Source organism: Vicugna pacos, chromosome 6, assembly GCF_048564905.1.
Source record: "Vicugna pacos chromosome 6, VicPac4, whole genome shotgun sequence".
NCBI lineage: Eukaryota > Metazoa > Chordata > Mammalia > Artiodactyla > Camelidae > Vicugna > Vicugna pacos.
Window position 1 is genome coordinate 13,348,966 of NC_132992.1, and position 18,519 is coordinate 13,367,484.

An 18,519-nucleotide genomic window follows, 5' to 3' on the forward strand; every position below is an offset into this window, starting at 1 on the left:
ATCTAACTCAAAAAATTTTGTAGTTTCGTTTCTTTCTTCTAAATCTAGAATTCATCTGGAAGTTTTTAGTGAGATATGAATTAGGATCTAACTTTAAGTTTTCTTTACAAGTGGTTAATTAGCGATATAAGTTTAGTCATTTGTTTTATTATTCAACACATTATTAAAAATCTATTATACGCTAAGCACTCTGGTGATGATTGAATATGTAGTGGTGAGAGAAACTGTGTAACTACCCTCATGAAGTTTATAATAGTACAGTGGGGGAAACAAGTAAATAAGCAAATGGATGTATAATTGTAATTTTGACTTGTACAATAAAAGGAGAAATTGGGGGCTGTAATGACAAAACAGGGAGGTAAATAACAGGAGTAGAAACTTAGAACAAAACAGGGCACGGGTGGGAGCAGAGCAGACAGAAGAACCAGGGAGTGTGAAAGGATGGATCAACAGATAAGGATGAGCAAAAAGGAAGTGATCTGGATTATTTTTGAGGATGGGAAGTTGAGAACTGACGGTAGTTAATATTATCTACGGAATGAACTGGGTTCAATTAAAGGGACTAAAGACATAAAAGAGAATCCAAAGGAAAACAGCTTCTTAGGATGTGAACAAGGGTTTACCTCAAAATGACACCATGCAGAATTGCCAAAAGCAATGCAAAGTCAAAAGCAAATGATTTCTGTGCCATGTCCTTTCTCTGCTGCTTGTGTATTTCATTTCTGCTGTATTGTGCTTTCATTGTATCAGTTAAAATAATATGTGTGAAAGTTTATTGAAGAAGCACTCTCCAAACTAAGGCATTGTTGCCATTATAAGTTGGAGTTCAGTCCTTATTCGTGAACTGATTCTCTCCGGATAATATACGTAGTACTAGGATACTAACTAGAGACTATTCTGTTCCTTGACCATTTCTGGGATGTTAACATAATTAAGTTCTGGGAATTAACCTTCCCTTCATGTCAGAGTGTGCTAAAATCTATGGGCCAGATTTTCTTCTGGAAGCTTCCATCTGCTGATGAGTAAGTACACAATGCTGCAATCACTTATATAGACATCTGGGCAGAATTCACAAGGAGACTGCAAAATCCAAAGTGCCTCTGAGTCGTTCATTCTACAACATTGTCTCAGGTAGTTATTCTGCTTTTGTATGAAGCATTTAGAGCACGGAAAACAACTAGGTTTGGTCACTGTTATAGAACAACTTCAAATTGCTTCAATATCTATCTTTTTTAAGATCTAGAGTTCTATCATAAAAATGCATTTACTTGTCTTTTCTCATTTTCCTCTCAATGTAGGCACTTCCAAAACAGTAAGAAGAAATATATTTGACCTTGAAATCAAGTGCTGGAAAAATAACCTGTCTCAATGTTACTTTTCATCTAAAATATTATATTATAGTGGTTGCTCAATGGCACCGCTATAATCAAGAATCTGCCATCATTTTTTTTAAAGTTCCTCATTTCACAGGCTTATAACTTGTTTAAAAGTCACCCAAGGATCTTCAATCTCACTGTCAGTTCAGGAAAGAAAACACATACACACACACATACACACACACAGAAGTCCATTCTCCTGGATAAAATGTCATGTTGCACTTGACAATGTTAAAAATTCTATACTTTTTATAGTTAGGGCTTTAGCTGAATAGCATTAAAAATTATAAATCCCGGACTTCTCTCTCCCATGACTAATTAGAAGGACACTGTTTAAAATTCTACACATATTTGCCATTGCCAGGTATTATCACAGTTCTCATATTATATCATCTTGGTTTATGGGATTATAATCTAGTGAAAGAATGCATGTGAAATGTCAACACTAAATGCAAAATTCTTCTTATTCATTGTGGGGTTTAGTTGTAAATGACATAAATCCACCCTACAAGTTTCACAGAAAATTAACTTATTAAAGTACATTGTAGGCACTGTTGAGGACAACAACCAATAGTTTAGAACTGTTCTGTGAAAATGTGACTGCCCTCGCTGTTGGGCACAGGCAGCAGAAATCTCACCACTGCTTCAGGCCCTGGATCCTGTCACTAGAGCCACTGCCATCTTTGCATCTGGGAGTGGAGGTCTTCGCCACCAACATAGCTAAATTCTGCAAGGCATCTACTCTGTCACCTCTATACTACTCTATGTCTCCTGTGGGTGCAGCTGACAGGTGAGCTTAGATCACATACCTGCACCCTCTCTACAAGGTAAGCTGGGCAAGAAAAGTTTTGCCTTCTCCTTTGGGAATGTAGAAACTGGTAGAGTGGGAAATTTCCTCCAAATAGAAAGACTGTTCCAAGAGCCTGGGAAGGTGAAAAATAGAGCAAATGTCCATTATAATCTTCCAGCAAATTTCAAGTAAGGGAATTTTATTTACAATTTTTTGCACATAAATGTTAGCCGTTATCATTGTAAATGCTATTTTTTCTTTTCATTTCAAACAATGGGGTTTTTTTGTACCAAAAAAAGTACCATTACATTGTTTTGTGTTCACTTAATTTTTTAGTCCTTTTTTATCCTCTAGTGCTCAAGCAGATTCAACAAATGTCTATCAGTCATTTTTCAAAAGCTCATTCATATTACATAATCCATCTACTGCACTTTTTTTCTCCTCTAGAGACTGTCTCCTGCACCATTTTTCCCCACTTCAATACAGACTGGCTCTTCCTGGGCTTTGTGCATGTGTCTCACACCGAATTTTCCCTTCGCTTCTTTTCATGTTGACTCTTCTGTTCCTTCTACTCCTAGTTGTCATGCCTTCCTATTTCTTGGTTAATGTCTTTGTTTTTCTGAAGGTTTTCTTCGCAGCTTCCTAAAAGGTGTGTATGGGAGGCTTACCATTCTGTTCTTACAAATATAAAACATCTTACAACTTTTTGATAACTTGGCTGGGTACAGAATACTAATTTAAAGATCATTTCTCCTAAAAAATTTGAAGACTTTGATACATTGTTTTCTAGCATCCTGCATTGCTACAGGAAAGTCCAAGACAGTTATTCTTCCTTTGCAGGTGATCCTTATTATTTTCTCTGGAAGTTTTTAGAAACTGCTTATTCTTCTTGGTATTGCATAACTTCATAATAATGTAACTTGGTATGTTTTTACTTTTGCTTTGATAAGGGTTTCAGAATTTGTTTTATTTTTAAGGCTATTACTTGGCAAAACGAAAATAGGCAATCCTATGTTTGTTCTCATTTTCTTTGAAATTTTACTGACCTATGAAATCTTCTAGTTAGGGAAGTGCTTAGAGCAAGGATTCCTAACAAGCCTTTCAAGGTCAGTTGGTCTCTGTGGTCTCAATGGCTGGAGAGTCCCTTATCAGTGAAAATTCATGTGTAACATTGTGATCTTAGTCTTACAGATAAAGTAGAGAGCCCCTGCCCTGAAGAACAAGGTACCTGTCTCTAGGCATTATGTCTGCAGTTCTAGTGTTGGTCACTAGAAGGATGGTGTGTCACCTGATCATCTAGTAGCAAGCCAGAATGAGAGAGCAAGGAGGCTAGGGGGACAGGAGAGAGGCTTCATATCTGTACCTACTTCTGCAGGGACAGAATTATTTCAATAATCCTCCCATCTCACATGTGCATAGCATTTATAGTTTACAGAGAACTTATACCCTCACTGATGAAAAATTATTATCTTCCTGAAAATTGCATAATTTGTTTATAGTCACATAGTCAGTGGCAGGCCCAGAATTCACAAATTACAAATCTCTGGCTCTTCAGTTTCATGCAATTTTAGCTTTTAAGAAAAGGAAGTCTTTGCTGTAGGAAGACCCTGGGATTATCCCCTGAGGCTCAAAAATTGCAAATAATTATAAATAAATATTGTAAAGATTGTACAAATGAGGCATCTGGCCCAATTTTTTTTTCTACTTTTGAAATACCGTCTTGATATGATATTCCTGAATATTACCCTTGACCCATCCAGGCACAGAAGTGTGTGCAATCTTTTGATCAGCTGTTATTACACTGGCAATAAAACAAACTCTAGCCTCTCTATTTTGTTCTGCATGGTTAAGTGAATGACTCTTTAAATTCCTATCTTTTTAAATTTATATACAGTAAAATTCACATTTTTTGAAGTATAGTTCTATTTAAAAATGGCAAACAGATGCAGTCACATAACCACCAACACATCAAGATATAGAATAGTTCTATTATCCTACAAAGTTATCCCATGCCTCTGGCAACCACTGATATATTTTCTGTCCCTCTCATTTTGCCTTTTCCAGAATGGCTGATTTGTTTCAGTTTGCATAATACATTTGAGATTCATTCACCTTTTTGCCTATATCAGTATTTCATTTCTTTTAATTGTTGAGAAGTATTTCAACATATGGATATGCCAGAGTTTGTATATTCACCAGTTGATGGGTATTAGAGTTGTTTCCCATTATGAATAAAATTGTGATAAGCATTTGCATACATGATTTTGCATGACCATAATTTTCATTTGTCTTGAGTAAATACCAAGGAGTAGGATTGTTAGATCATAAAATAAATATGTGTTCAACTTTGTAAGAAAATGCTTAACCATCTTGCAATCCTGCAATGTATGGGAACTTCAGGTTCTCTTCACCTTCACTGGCATTTGGCAATGTTGTTTCTTTTTAAGTTTAGTTATTCTTACAGGGGTTGACTGACATCCCATTGTAGCTTAATTTTCATTTCTTTAGTACCTAATTGATGTTGAACATGCTTCACGTGTTCACTTTATAACCGTAATTTTTTTTTTGAAGTGGTCAAATCTTTTGGCATTTTTTAATTCAGTTGTTATTTCAGTTGTTACTAAGTTTGGAGAGCTTATTTTATATTCTGGATGCAAGTTCTCAATTGGATAATTCTGAAAATAATTTCTCCAGGCCTGTGACTTTTCTTTACTTTCTCTTAATAGTGTTTCCATAATTCTTAATTTTAATAATGTCCAGTTTTTCCATTTTTTTAACTTTAATGGATCATGTTTTTGGCATCATATCTAGAAATCTCTGCTAATCCAAGATCACAAAGATTTTTCCCTTAATGTTTTCTTCAAGAAGATTTATAGTTTTATGTTTTAGATTTATATCTGTGATCCATTTGAGTTAATTTTTGTATAAGGTGCAAAGCATTGATTGAAGTTCACTCATTCATTTAACATGTGGATGAGAACAGTTACAGGACTATTTGTTGAAAATACGATCCTTTCTCCAGTCAGTTGCCTTTGCACCTTTAAACAAAAATCAATTGACCATGCCAGTGCAGGTCTGTGTCTGGACCCTCTATTTTGTTTCACTGATCTCTATGTGTTTCCTTTCACCACTATAGTGTAGTGTTACTGTAGTTTGATAATAAGTTTTGTGAGTCCACCAAATTTGTTCTTCTTTTTCAAAATTGTTTACTATTCTAGTTCATTTGCCTTTTCAGATAAATTCAAATGTTTGTCAATTTTTATGAAAACTTCTGATGGGATTTTTATTGGGATTGCATCAATGTCATACTTCAGAGGGAATTTTTACAATATTGTCTTTCCCTTGTGGTATATACAGAAATATCAGAGTTTGCATATTCATCAGTTGAAGGAGATTTGAGTTATTTCTAGTTATGAATATAGCTGCAATAAACATCTGCATAAAAGATTTTGTTTTTATTCTCTGGGCACTCAAAGAGGCTATATCAACAAGTCTATGTCCTTTATTTCTATTAGATTTTCTTCTGTTATTTCTTTGGTTGATCAGTCACACTCTACCTTTCTGTTCTCTCTTCTGGGATGACTGGTAAGGTCCTGGAAGTCGGGATTCATCTCCTAGTTCTCCTTTCTTTTCCACTGTCAATCTCTTTATCATTTTTATTTACCTTCAGAAAGATTGCCTTAACTTTATTATTCAACCTTTCTATTAAAGTGTGTATTTTAGTACTGTTTGAATTCAAAAGACCTTTTTCATTCTTTGTTTCTTTTTAAAATATAGTGCCTCAGTGTTAATTTTAAAATGCATTCAGCTTTTCCTTTCCCAGAGAATATTATTTGAAATTTTATTCTGTTCCTTGAATTGTCTGTTTCTTCCTTTTCCCTTTTCAAATGGGTATGATTTAATCTCCCTCATATTGGAGGTTTCTACATAATTTTGGTGATCTTTTGTCTTCTTATCAAAATGTAAAAGTAAGGTATTAAAATCCAAGTGGACACTCTTCATATAAGGGTTAGATTTGTCAAGTAGTGACCTTCATAGTCAGATGGGAACCTACTTATTTACTTGAGAAATTTTCAAATGTCATTTTCTTGAAGACTTTTCTAGAATCATTCAATTTTATTTTGCGAAAATGTCCCCAGTGTCTCACATGGGATTATATACTTAGTTTTCAGCATTCTTACAGCTGACGGCATTAAAGCACTAGGGTCCCTGTTCAATAAGTAGACTTTGTTCTAAGCCCGCTATTTTTTCAAGACGCTCTCCTTTGGCTGGGCAGAGTGTGGAACCTTTCTGTTTCTTCTGTTGGGATATGCTGGGGTTGCTCACACAGATAAACAAGCTTAGTAAGCATTTTGTCATGCATAGAAACAGAACCCTGAGACAGCATGAGGAGTGTGTGGGAATAATTACCTCTTCCTGAGGGCTCAGAAGAGGCTGCAAAGAGGAATCATCACTAAATCTGGGTTTTGAAGTCAGAAGAGGCAAATTTGTTAAAATGTGTGGGAGGCAGGGATGGACAGAGAAAAGCATTTGCAGGAAGAATTATCTGCACAATATCAAGAAAGTCTGGAAGAGCAGAGTCCATTTCTGAAGCAATAATGGATTCAGTGCTGTAATATTGGCACTTAATATATGGGGCAGGGCAGAGAAGTGGCTGGTTTAAAGAAGAATCATTATCAAAATTTTTTTTTATTATATAAATCCTTTAGCTTTTAAATGCTAAATTTAAATATGTTTGCTTAGCCCAGTCTGTACTAATCAATGTATTCCAGTTCTCTCACTTGCCTTTTTATCTAGTGACACATCATTTAACAACTTTAGTCTTCAATGTTCTCATCTGCAAAATGAAGAAAGTATCTGCCTGTATCAGTCAGGATTTTTAGTTATGTGCAAGAGAAAGCAATACTTGCTATTCTAAGCAGAAAAGGATTTTATAAAAGGATATAGAATCTTTCTCAGGAAGTGGAAGACCAAGTTTGTACGTTATACAATCATGACAAAGTCCAAATCGTCCTGTAGCACTGGTATCATGGAGGCATCACTGCCGCCAGCACTGGGCACAGACAGTGATACCCCTGCTGCTCTTCACTGGGTGCAACCGCTGGAAGCACTGCACTGCTGCCTCTGGAAGCAGATGTGGCTGTGGCTGCCACCTCCCACACCCGGATGTATTTTGTCTGGGGCTATGAATCTGATTGGCACAACTGAGAATATGTGTCCATGTCCTGAGCATAATGGAGCATCAAAGAGAAAGTAAAGGCAGTGTTTTACAGCTTCTCCATGAAAATACAGACTCTGCCCCACAGACTCTCCAAACACAGAAAACAGGGGCAAATTCTGGATAGTTAAGATGAATGATAAAAGTCCACATAGTTCAGCCTATCAAAAGGGTTTGTGAAGATACAGAAGACGTTATAATGCAGAAAAATCTACAATGCCTGATATTATTAGCTTTATCATCTTTGGCCCATCCACATCAGGAAAGGTTCTTGAATAAATTCCGTATTAGTCTTCTATTGTGTAACAAATCACCACAAAACTTAGTGGAGTATCTGTGAGTCAGGGATTCAGGAGAGGCTGAAGTCTGTGGGCCTGGCTCAAGGTGTCTCACAGGTTGCAGTCAAGATGTCAGCTGGGACTGGAGGAGTCATGTCTCAGCTGGCATCTTCACATGAAGGAGCCTCAGCTTTGTGATGGCTATGGGCAGGAGACCTCAGTTCCTAACCACACGGACCTCTCTATAAAGTTCCCTGCACGTCCTAACTACAGGTTAACCAGCTTTCTCCAGAGAGAGATCCAAGAGAGAGGGAGAACATGGAGGAAGTTACAATATCATTTTACCACGTACATTGATAGTCACTCTCCATCATTGCCACCACATTCTATATGTTAGAAGCCAGTCACTAAATATTGCCCACGCTCAAGGGGTGGGGAATTAGGCGCCATCAAATGGAGAAGTATTATCGAAGTTTTGGACATGTATTAAAACCATCACAAGTTATTTTTTATTATTTCACAGAATTGGCCAAACTAATATCCTTATGCATTATTTCTTTTCATTTTTTTTATTATCGTATGTCAGAGACTCTATCCTGATTTGAAGTTAAATTACCATACACCCTCCAGGGATATTTATTTTATCTGGCAAAAATCTCTCAATGCTTAGAAAGGAGAGATGGTGGCACTGGATAGTATCTTATCATCAAAGAAACACATTTCAACTATAAATGAAATATTTGTCCTTTCATTCAAGCACCTGAATCCTACAGTATAGAGATTAACAGACATCATTGCCTGGTGATCCCTATTGATGCAGTGGAGGACAGGGAGGAGATATTTCTGTAATTCAAGGCACTTTTCTGAGAACACCAAAGCATTCTAGGGACACAGACTTCAACACCTTCAATGACCAAATAGGTAATATAAATGGTAAAGACTATAGAGACTGACAAGGACTGTGACATTCAAATTCAATTAAAAAATAACAGCAACAACAACACCAGGCTTGCCGAACAAACCACCTCCGGTGCCAGTGTGCTCCTCCTGCTGAGCCCTGTAAGGTCTGACTTGCTTTTCTTCAGAAATTCAGCTTCTGAATTCACTAGTTTTGTGGCCAAAAAAGACCTTGCTCTATATAATCTAACTTCTCCATTTTACAGCCAGGAATGAGACAGGGCACTTTTGCTTTGGGGACCCTTCCCTCATAAACAACACAGGCACACCTTCTTTTACTGTGCTTCACTTTACTGGGCTTCACAGACACTGTGTTTTTTTTATACACTGAAGGCTTATAAAAACCTGCGTGGAGCAAGTCTGTCAGTGCCATTTTTCCAAGAGCATTATTTTTTTAATTAAAGTATGCACTTTGCTTTTTTTTTGGACATAATACTATTGCACACTTAACAGACTACAGTATGGTGTGGACATAAATTTTATACTTACTGGAAAACCGAAAAAATGTGACTCCCTTTACTGCAGTGGTCTGGAACTGAACCCGCAATACTTCTGAGCTATGCCTGTATTAAAAATTACATTTCACAAGGTCAGATAAAAAAGCAAGGCAATAAGAGACTTCATTCAAAATAATTTTTATGAGACTATTGCAATTGGGGGTGGAGGGTATCACTACAGGGAAAAAGATTTGATCCTTATATCTGCAAGCCTTTGGAAGGTTAGGTGGAAAAGGTCATTTCTATGGAGGAATAAACAATGGACATAACAGGATGTGGGGAACTGGGATGACCTGGAGTGGCATAATCTTATAGTAGAGAAGGGAAAGCCTATTTTCAGGGAGTTGGAAGGCGGGGCTGTATGTGGGCTCAGGCTGAGAACTGGGCAAAGTTCAGGACCAGTAAGAAAGAGAGAAGCCTAACTAAAGTTTGATCAAGTCAAAGTAGCAGGTATTTTGTTCAGACTGGTTAATGAGCACAAACAGTTCAGCTAATCATTTATGATGCAAGGAATGGGAATTTGGAGGGTCTGTGTCATAGATAAACAAGGTAAGTCTTATCAGTAGGTCTTATTTAAGTCATCTGGGGAAGGACGATTCCTTGCAATAAACCAGTTCTCATTTCCAGAACATGAAGCAGTGGGAAGATTTCTTTAACCCTTACTGTCTTCCAAGATCAAAGGGCTTGGAAAGTTCAACATTGTTAACCACTGCACTTGCAATAAAGACTGATAAATCAATATTGTATATTATTAACATTTTTTTCAAACAAGAAGTTTTTTTCCCATTCTCCCCGCCACCCCCCCCCCCCCATTTTCCTGGGCCTTAAAAGTATCAAAGGCTCTTATCTGAGACCCACAATGGTTGAGGGCAACTAAGACCACTAAGCCAGCTAGCAGAGCTGAGACAAGAGGAACCAAGTCGAGGGCTCTTTCCATACCTGTATCTTTAAGAAGACTGAAGGAGAAGCCTCTGCTCAAGAGGCAGGATGAAGACTTGGGAGTGGCAATGGGGGTGGGAATGTTAACTCTGAAATAAAATTGTGCAGACTCAGAAGTTAAAGACAGGTGAGCAAAGGTCACTAAAGAACTGGGCCCTGGGGTCACCTTCAAAGGCGACTGTTAGATGCCTGCCATCGGTCAACAGTATTTATTATGTATCTACTACACATCTGGTGTTCCTGTCTTCACCGACCTGCTAGTCAAGCAGGGGAGGCCATGCAACAAGTAACTGCAGTAGGTTGTGAAGAGCGTCATGCAGAGGAAGTGAGGCATCTGGAGTCCTGGGAGGGCACAGGAGGAATACCTAGCCTGCATGGGGTGAGTGATGCTCCAGATGGACCAAGAATAGGCACTAACCAGGCAGAGAGGATGGTGAAGATGAGAGGAGCATCCTCCTCAGAGGGATTTCACACCGAAGTGCAGGATACGCGACGTGAGACCTCAGAGGAGACCTCAAACTTGTGCTCTAACTCGGGCCTGGCCAAGAATTCTTAGTATCTGGGAAGCCAGGCCAGTGTCACTGAAAAAAAAAAAAAGGAGGTAGTTGAAAAATCTCTCCCCAAGTGCTGCCGGGAGTCTGAGACTCCAGGGCTCGGCTGCCCACAGGTTGTGAGGAAAAGCTAACTAAGAAGCCCGTGAAAAACAAACCGACCCCATTTTCCTCAGCTACCCACTCAAGTTGTACTCGGCTCACTCGCAGCAGGTTAGGACGCCGGTTTCCCGGTGAGTTTTCCAGCCAGCGTAGACCCTGGACTGTCGCCGTCCCCTGCGGGGAGGAGGCGGTCTCCAGGGCAACTTCCTCTCCTCCCTCATCAGAGGTCCCGGGGCCCCCAGGCCCTGTCGGTGCCGGGCGAGGGTCCAGGTCACCTGGCCTACCTTAATTTTCCTCACTTCAACTCAAACTCTGCCCAGCCCTGGAAGTCCTGGCAAGTACCTAAACTAACTCAGCAAGTCCTCGACGCCCGCGGGCTGGCCCGCTCCAGCCGCCTCCGCCAGGGAGGGAGGAGGGAGCGGCGGGGCCGCCGGGCGGCTGCGGCCGGAGGAAGCCGGAGCGCGGCGCGGGGCGGGGAGGGGGAGCGGGGACGCGGTCCCGGGGCGTGGCGTCGGGCTGGGGCGTGGCCGGGGCGTGGCCGGCAGTCCCGAGGGGCAGCCGTGGAGTCCGGTTACCCAGCTGCCAGGCTTCTGTGCCTCTGCTGCTTCGCCGCAGCCAGGCTCGGGTAAGGCGGGCGCCCCGTGGGCTCGGGCTCCCGTGTCCCAGGCGCGGGTGTCTGACTGCCCCAGGCTCGTGCCTCCGCTCGATTTCCCGCCCTCAGGCCGGGGGTTTGGATACTGAGGGCGAGGAAAGAAGGTGAGCGCGCGTATCAGTTGCTATAGCCTCTTTTTCTGCTCCAAGTTTTCTACTGTCTTTTCCAGATGTCCCATCAGTAGGAACCGCAGGCATGTACTTGTCAAATTAGTCCTTTAGAGTAGGGGAGGGCGGGGTGTTGGTGAGGACCCTAGTATTTCTACCTGTGGTCCTGGGCAGAGTCTGCTCCCAGATACTTTTAAGAGATTCGCCATTCACTACTGAGACTTTCTTGGGACTCGAAAATCCAACTTCTATGGGACGGGAGTCGGTTGAATTCATTAAGCTGACTCCAGCAGCCGGGGAAAAGATCCGGCGGACACCGGCTGGCGAGGGTGTGACAGCTTGGAGCATAGGATCTGGTGAAAACTTTCCTGGTTGCGTGCCTGCGGCTAAGCCAGCAAAAAAGGTTGCGGACACAAGGCTTTTGTCATTTGTAAAGTTAGACCTGGGACAGGAAAATACAGAGGGTGAGGTCTGCATTGACGAAAATCTGCAAAAGGTGAAGTACTAATAACACTCCCTTGAAGATGGGGGCTTCCTTATTCCACCCTCCTCCCTGATTAGAGCATGTTTGGGTTTATCTCTTTAAAAAAATTTTTTTATATGTTCATTTCTCAATTGTTAACTAAGATGCAAACAGAATGTTACTGTACAGCAGCGTTAACATTCTTTCTCCCCCTAGTAGTTTTAATGGTAAAAGAGTTCAAGGTCACCTTTGGAGACTAGGTCACCTGTTGGGAATATTTTTACCTGAAGAAAAGATTTAGAAACTTCTGTTTCTTTCACTCTCTTTCCTACCCCCGCCCAACCCCTCCCACCCCCCAACACAGTGTGGTTACACTCCACCCTCCCTAGTTCTCACCTATTAAAGACCAGGAAAGAAGAAAGCAACCTCTTTTGTTCTGCAAGTACTCGCGGTTAATTTGGTCACGTGACTTTTGCTCCTTCGCCCTCCTTTAGTTCCTTCAATATTAAAGCACACCAACAGTGTTTTCTGTGAAGAATGCAAAAGATTGTAACAGAAAGGGAAATTTTTCCATGAAATGCTCTAGTAAAGTGATTATTATTTTTTAAACTGTGAAAATTGGGCCTCTGTTGAATTCCAATATTTTCACCTTTTGGGGAGGATCTCTTAAAATTAAAACTATTTTACCAATAAAATATCAACTGTTAAGCCTCTCCCTGTGTGTGAAATCTTACATTAATGGTTTCTATCCAATGAAGTGAATACTTTAGGTATCTAAGGTTTTAGTTTATAGAGGGCAACTGGAATAGAAGTGTATGTAAGTTATTAAAGAACTCCATGGAACCTTGGAAATTAATGGTATTAGGAATATTTCTAAGTTTCAAGGTTGCTGCATTCAGATATATTTGTGGCTTGACAATTCACTTACTCTTTCTCTTATTTAGTAATGTTACCATATGCAGCATCTCTTATTTATAACTCTGTCAGTGCATTATAAAGGACATCTCTCTAGAGCACTGTTCTGAATGTGTAGATTCCCTGCCCAGTTGTAACATTTTTAGATTAAATTCTGCTCTAGACTGAGTTGGAGGCAAGGAGATGAGGTGGGGATAAAGACTACAAGAATATGTGCACTGAGTTCTCATACCAGACCATCTCTGAAGTCCTGGCAAGTACCTAAACTAACTCAGCAAGTCCTTTTATTGAAGTATAGACAGTTTACAATGCTGTATCAGTTTCTGGTGTACCATGTTTTAGTCATATATATATATTCTTTTTCATTATAGGTTACTACAAGATATTGAATATACTTTCTTGTGTTAAACAGAAGAAACTTGTTGTTTATCTGTTTTATATATAGTAGGTAGTGTCTGCAAATTTTGAAACCCCAATTTATCCCTTCTTACCCTCTCTACCCTCTGGTAATCGTAAGTTTGTTCTCTCTGTCTGTGAGTCTGTTTCTGTCTTGTAAATAAGTTCATTTGTGTCTTTTTTTTTTTATTCCACATATTAAGCAATATCATCTGGTATCTTTCTTTCTCTTTCTGGGTTACTTCACTTATAATGATGATCTCCAGGTCCATCCTTGTTACTGGCAATGGCATTATTTTTTTTATGGCTGACGAGTATTACATTGTATAAATATACCACAGCTTCTTTAATCAGTCATCTGTATATGTGTCATTTTTGTCTTAAAAATGAGAAAATTTTGTTTGGTCTTAAAGGACATTCAGGTCACTTTGAACTCTTCTATAAAAGGCAGCTCCTTATTTCTAGAGCTAGGTATCACTGCTCTAGAGCAATATCTCTCCTAGGGTTTGCTCTTATTTCCAAAGGGCTTCCTAACATGCTGGGTACTGCCCTCCCCACCTAAGCAGGGTAGAGCAGTAGTTAAGAGCATGAGTTTTGGAGACTCCTAAGTCTGTCTTGGTTTTCTAGCTCTTATCTTGGGTAAGCTACTTATATTCTCCAAGCCTCATTTTCCTCACGTTCAGAATAAAGACAATAATAAAGCCTTGGATCATTATGAGATTCAAATGAGGTGATGCACATAATGTAAATAGCCGTGTCTACAACTTAATGGTCAATAAATAATATGAGTTGTTTTTTGATTTTTTTCCCAACACTGACCTCTTTTCTCTTTTACTTTTAAATTGATGAAATTTAACCTGGAAAAATGTAAAGTCCTATATATGAGTGTTTAAAAAGTAAGCAAGTACAGGATGAGGAGGTTGTAATTAATTGAACCAATCAACCTCATGGTCAATTGACTATGTGTTTCCCCTGAGTCAGTGGTGAGTTGTGAGGGCCCAGAAAGCCGATATGATTTTAAGCTGCTTGAGTAGGAATTAAAATGTGTGTTGATAGCCAAGGGTGTTTTTTCTACATCTGCCTTTTGTTCTTTGTGCAGACCTCAGAGTTACATTCAAGATGATCATTTACAAACTGATCTGTCTGAGAGAAGGAAGGAGAAAAGAGGCACCTCTTGAAGCCATATCATATGCTTTCATAATGAACACATTAATTCTTTGAATTCCTCCTCAACTTTTTTTGACTTCTTGTTGTATGTGAAGCTACCTGCCAGCAGAATGCAAGGGACAAAAGAACAAGTTCGTGCCCTCCAAGCATTCACAGTATAGTTCAGGTGACAGACATGAGAAGAATTTGAGCAGAGTGATAAGAGCTCTGGTAAAGGTAGAACAGGGAATGCTGGGAGTAGAAGGGTATCAACCAGGGGAGGCTCAAAGGAGTTAAAACTTAGTTCCAGTTTTGGAGGTTCCATTTTTATAGGAGCTTACCAGGAGGAAGTGCTGAGGAAGAGTATTTCAGGCCAAGGGAAGAATTTGTGTGAAGGTATCACAGGGTGAGAGAGCAGGACCAATGCAAATCATCGCGCAAAGTCCCTGTGCTGTCCCATCCTTTACTGGCTATGGGATGTTGACAAATTATTTTACTTCTATGAGCTTTAGTTTCCTCACATGTAAAATGAGGGTTGTATATTATTTTACATCAATATGTCCTTATATAATCTTCAAGTCTCTCTTATAAGCATGTCTACCTCACAACTTTGTTGGAAGACTTAGCTGCCTATAAAACACGAGGCTGTCTGATGTGCAGGTGACAGTCAACCAATGAGATTCCCTACACCCATCTCAGTCCCTTGATGATAGAAAATATAACACAAATCCAGCCTTGAGTATAGATGAGACTGACCATTTTCATGCATATTATAAACAGCAGGCCAAGAAACATCGTAACTTCTCATTGTTTAGTATCAAGTACTTTTGCCACCACTATCCCTACTCCCCAACCGAGGCAGGTTTTCCTTCAACTAAGACTGTCTTTTTAGGCCTGTCTGTTTTAAGACCAGGCTCTCTAGAGGGAGTTCCACCACACTGAGAGTTCTTTGCTGGACAAAGGTTAGCATTCCTGTATTTACATGATAGGATCTCAGGCCCTGCTTCGTGCTCCAGTCCTTGTTTACAGTCTGAGCAATCAAAGTAAGTCTTTTAGAGAAAATTTTTGTGGAGAGACAATCTGGAAAATGCATTACTTATTCTGGAGTACCAAAATCCAAACTGAACATTTGGGGAGGAATTTGTTAGAGGATCCTACCCTCCTGTGACTTTTTTCTTTGGTATTGTTAGCTCTAAGAATTCTTTGAAATAAGGAAGACTTTGCCTCAACATTCTAACTTGATCCCTCTTGCATTTGCTCAAGGATTGAATACCTAGTTTTCCTCTTTAAGCCTGTCTCCACATGGAAAGGCCTTAAGCAGTTTCATTGCAAAGTCCTACAGAACATGGAAGATTTCTTTCTACATGTCATTTAGATAGCAGTAGACAGAAAAGACACTACTCTTAAGTTTCAGTCCTTGCAGAGAAAAATACTAGGTTAGGAGCCAGACGAGGCCTGTTTGCTGTGGAAGGCCCAGATCAGACCGGCCAAGTATTGGTGATCTCACCAGGCCATGCAGACCAGGCCCTGAGTAAAAACGTCTTGAGGGAATTGTTCTTTTTGGTCATTCATTAAATGAATATTGCTTTAAATTTATCAGTTAATTTGTATATTTCATTAATTGTGCTGTGCATGGAGGGTGATAAGATTGATTAAGTTCCTTAGCCTCCAATGTCAATAAGAATATCTTTGGAGAGCTGGTTTAAAATTCAGATTTCCAGCCTCAAGTTCATATTCTCTCAGCCTTAAGTGGTGACCAGAGTCAGGCACACAGTAGGCCCTTCATAAATATTTGTTAAGTGAACTAACACTCTCAAAATCACAGTTAAAATGGAATTAATCTCCTGTAATACATTTCTCAATTTTCTCCTCTTTTTTAAATGTGAAAAACTCTGTACTAATTCTATATGTTTCCTTTTTAAAAAATATAATGTATTCAATTGCAATCATTGTTTAGAAATTGAAAATGAAAAGAATTTTTCATAGCATTACAATATTCTTTTTAGTTAAGAGAAACAGGGACTGTGATTCTTAATAACAGCCCAATATGCCACACAGGCACAGACATTTATTTCTGCTTCTCTTGAGGCACTGGGAAGTGAGCATCTTCTTTATGTGCATTTTGATTTCCTGCTGAACAAAATATACAAACAGGAAGAGCCTTTTGTTTTTTTTTCCAGTGGGACCACAGAGATAAAAGTAAGTCAGAGCAACTCTCTTGAATAGCTAATGTCTGTCACCTGGAGAAAGAGAAAATTATTTTCTGCCCTCCATGTTGATGTGCACAGAACATGTGTTCTGAGTAGCTGCTATTTTTGCTGCCTCTTTTTTCCAGCTGAAGTGCAACATAAACTATTTTAATTAATATTGTGTCACTAAAAGGGATTGAAATAGCCAATTGAATTCTACCAAGATAGAGTCTTTTGATGAAAACATATCTTTATTGATTGTGGACGAAGAAAATCATTCTTAAAATGAAATCCAGAGAAAAATCATATCCCTCAGAGAAAATTTCTGAGTGGCAGGCCGAGATTAACATCATAAAATTGAATTTGTGCTGCAAGCCTTTGATGTAATCAGCAGCTGGGAGATGGTGTTGCCCTTGCTGTGCTCCTTCTGATTGTGGTGAGTTATTGTGTGGAATGAAATAAGTGTTTCTTGTGTCCCTCCTCCAAGAAATACAAACAAGGTATTACTAGGTAGTTTCTTGCTCGTTAAAATGGGTTGGATCGATTCCAGGCCTCTCAGGTTCTCAGACTCCCATGAACTATAGGAGTTGGGCATTTATTTATGCCCCAGGGACAGAATTTCTCGATTTCACTGGATATAACTCCTCTGGTCAGTAGAAACCTAACAGAGAAGTGACAAGAGGGATCCCCCTTGCCAGGGACATTTGTTTCAGGATAAGGAGAAACCAGAGTATGTTAGAAAGCGCTACCTTTGTCTGGTTTCTGTTGGCCTGTAGGTAGTCATGTCTTACCTGTCTCCCTCAGCTACTCTTGTGACACGTGGCATTGAAATCACTACAGTATCGAAATCTCACTTTGTACTGTGAGTCTTGTTCCCTGACACCAGTGTTACGGTAACAGTGGGCTTTTTGTGGTTGTTTCTGCATTAAGTCCTGATGCTTGGAAAACACTCTTGCCCACACATGTCCTTTCACACATGTAATGAATAGGTTTTGTACATTATTTATACATTTACCCTTCAATTAAAGGGTAATGTGGTACCTTAATCACTCCTGTGGTTGGACCTAAGTTGTTTTTGATTTGTTTTGTTTTTAAAGAAATAGGTGGGCTGGTTCATCTGTAAAGAGTAACTGTAAACAGGTGGTGGTGTCATCACTCTTATTCTCAAGTCAGTTGAGAAGTGGGATAATCTTTGAAGTCAGACAGATCAGAGATATAATTCTTGTTAGAGGATTTAGATTTACCAAGCCTCCTTTTCCTCATAACACTAATAGTGGGTGTGTAGATTAAATGAGCTAATGAGTGCATGAGGAAACCCAGCACAACACAACATCTGGAATGCCATGCAGTGGACACAAATCTATAGCACTTTGTCTTAGGACTGGGAAAAAAGAGGAGAGGATAATTAAGGCAGAAGGTGGGGATGTGATCAGGAATCAGGAAAGTAAGAGGAGCCAGGAAAGGGAAAAATGCTGAAAAGAGGTGGGTAGGTAGAATTTGTCTTTGCTCACAACAGAAAATACACAAAGATGAGTAGAATGGCAAATGGCTCACTGCTTGTGTCTTGAATTAATGCTAAAATGAGCTAGAAGTCCCAGAAAATATCTTTTTAAAGAACTGAATATTCCAGTAAAGCTAAGGTTCCTTTGGATTATGACCTTCAAGTCCTGTCCCTCCTCTACCTTCTCTCTAAGCCATCAGGGAATTCTGCAGTCATAAACCTTCTTGAAGTAAATCTGTTTGGACCACACTTCTGCTAGGATCCTGGAGTGTAAGAGGGTGATCCTAAAGGTTTCCCTGGCAGAGGCATCCCTGTTTTGTGGGCAGAGTCAGAAAACACTCGAATTAAGGAGATTAGGGAGCCTTCTCCAACCAGGACTTGTCTACACAGAGTCATACTGCTGCCTGTGGGAGTGCCTTCCATCTGTTTATTCTGCAAGGAA

At 39.6% G+C, this 18,519-nt stretch overlaps 1 protein-coding gene and 1 long non-coding RNA gene across 3 annotated transcripts in view; one reads left to right on the plus strand and one right to left on the minus strand.

Annotated features, from left to right (window-relative positions):
• Positions 1-2,208: 2,208 nt before the first annotated feature.
• LOC140697077 (uncharacterized) lies at positions 2,209-10,583 on the minus strand. Its single transcript, XR_012073894.1, has 3 exons — positions 10,474-10,583; positions 9,109-9,182; positions 2,209-2,299 (listed from the first exon to the last, which is right to left on the minus strand). It is a non-coding gene; the product is annotated as an uncharacterized lncRNA (long non-coding RNA).
• Positions 9,956-18,519, plus strand: part of WDR72 (WD repeat domain 72) — a 191,326-nt gene continuing 182,762 nt past the window's right edge. The window contains exon 1 of one of the 2 annotated variants that reach the window (XM_072963917.1): positions 9,956-10,098. The gene's annotated coding sequence lies outside the window, so the exon portion shown is untranslated. Of the gene's footprint in view, positions 10,099-11,393; positions 11,465-18,519 lie in introns of those variants that run through there. The other variant, XM_015245018.3, reaches the window with a different exon arrangement.